Here is a 1,518-nt window from a genome sequence, read left to right on the forward strand (position 1 = left end):
CTTAGTAGCTCAAGGGACTATGGGTCAATAAATTTAACAGGCTGCAACCACAGAGTCTCTGCTCCAATGAAATATGCAAATGAGAGCTTAGGAAGCCCAGTCCTCTTTTCAACCTTAGGACAGAGTTAATAGAGGGAAAATGACAGAATGCATAGAGGGGAGATGAAAGCACAACCTTTTTTGTTGTCCTCACCCCCAGTTCCTTTTTTTTCCCTATTTAACTTCAGGACAAGGAACCATACTCTTAGTTTGGAGAGATGACTCAAGCCAGGAACTTTTCTTATCAGTTGTTACAAAAATACTATTTTTCACTCTTTCCCTGTCGCCACTGAATAGAGTGAGAGGTGGAGGCTCCCAGGTGTTTTCAAGATTTAGCTTCACTCTTGAACTGCTGACATGGCCAAGGAAGGCATTGCTGCTGGAGGTGTAATGGACATTAACACAGCTCTACAAGAAGTACTGGAGACCTCACTCATCCACGATGGCCTAGTTCATGGAATTCGTGAAGCCACCAAAGCTTTGGACAAACGCCAAGCCCATCTTTGTGTTCTTTCTTCCAACTGTGATGAACCTATGTATATAAAATGGGTTGAAGCCCTGTGTGCTGAGCACTGAATTAACTTGATCACAGTTGATGACAATAAGAAGCTGGTGAATGGGTAGGCCTCTGTAAAATTGACAGAGACGGGAAGCCATGCAAAGTGGTTGGCTGCAGTTGCATTGTTGCTAAAGACTATGGCAAGGAATCTCAGGCCAAAGATGTCATTGAAGAATATTTTAAATGCAAGAAATGAGTAAATAAAAGCCTTGGTCTGATTTGAAAAAAAAAATGTTATTTTTCAATACTAGGAGATTAAGCATTTTTTGCATTGTGGGCAGAGAACTTGTGATTAAAAAAAAATGATGGCAACCATGAAAAATATTTATTAGAGTAAGGGTAAAATGGTGATGATACAGTATGTTTGGGTTGTTTCTCTCCAAGGTAATGTGTATATTCATCTCAAAATGTAAGGTCTTTGAGGGCAAGAACTCTTTTCTCTTTTTACCCCCGGTATCTATCATAGTACCTGGCACACAGGTAAGAAATGCTTCTTGATTGAATGATTGTCATGTAATTTCTTTCATTTTTGTCTTTGTATCTCTAGGGATTAGCAAAGTGGCTGACATTTAATATGTGTCTTGCACTAATAAGCTTAACACATGCTTGTTGATTGATTGGCTGATTCCCCACACAGTGAAGCCCTTCTCATAAGCCCTTCACAATCTGCATGACTGATTGGTGGTATTTCTCCCCCTAATTCCAGGGGAGAGATGTTCTTCTATTGCCTTTCCTATAGAGACAGCCTGATATAGTGCATACAGATCTGGCCTCCAAGTCAAGAAGATTTGGGTTCAAGATCCATGTCTGTCACATACTGGCGGTATGATGCTGGACATGTCATTTTACTTCTCAGTGTCTAAGGCAACTCTTTATGACCAGAAGTTTAAGTGTGTGTTCAGTTAGACTGGTAGAGAGTT

At 40.4% G+C, this 1,518-nt stretch overlaps 1 pseudogene; it reads left to right on the top strand.

The window, feature by feature from the left end:
- The first annotated feature begins 396 nt into the window (after nt 1-396).
- LOC122746235 lies at nt 397-794 on the top strand (annotated as a pseudogene).
- The last annotated feature ends 724 nt before the right edge of the window (nt 795-1,518 follow it).

Source organism: Dromiciops gliroides, chromosome 3, assembly GCF_019393635.1.
Source record: "Dromiciops gliroides isolate mDroGli1 chromosome 3, mDroGli1.pri, whole genome shotgun sequence".
NCBI lineage: Eukaryota > Metazoa > Chordata > Mammalia > Microbiotheria > Microbiotheriidae > Dromiciops > Dromiciops gliroides.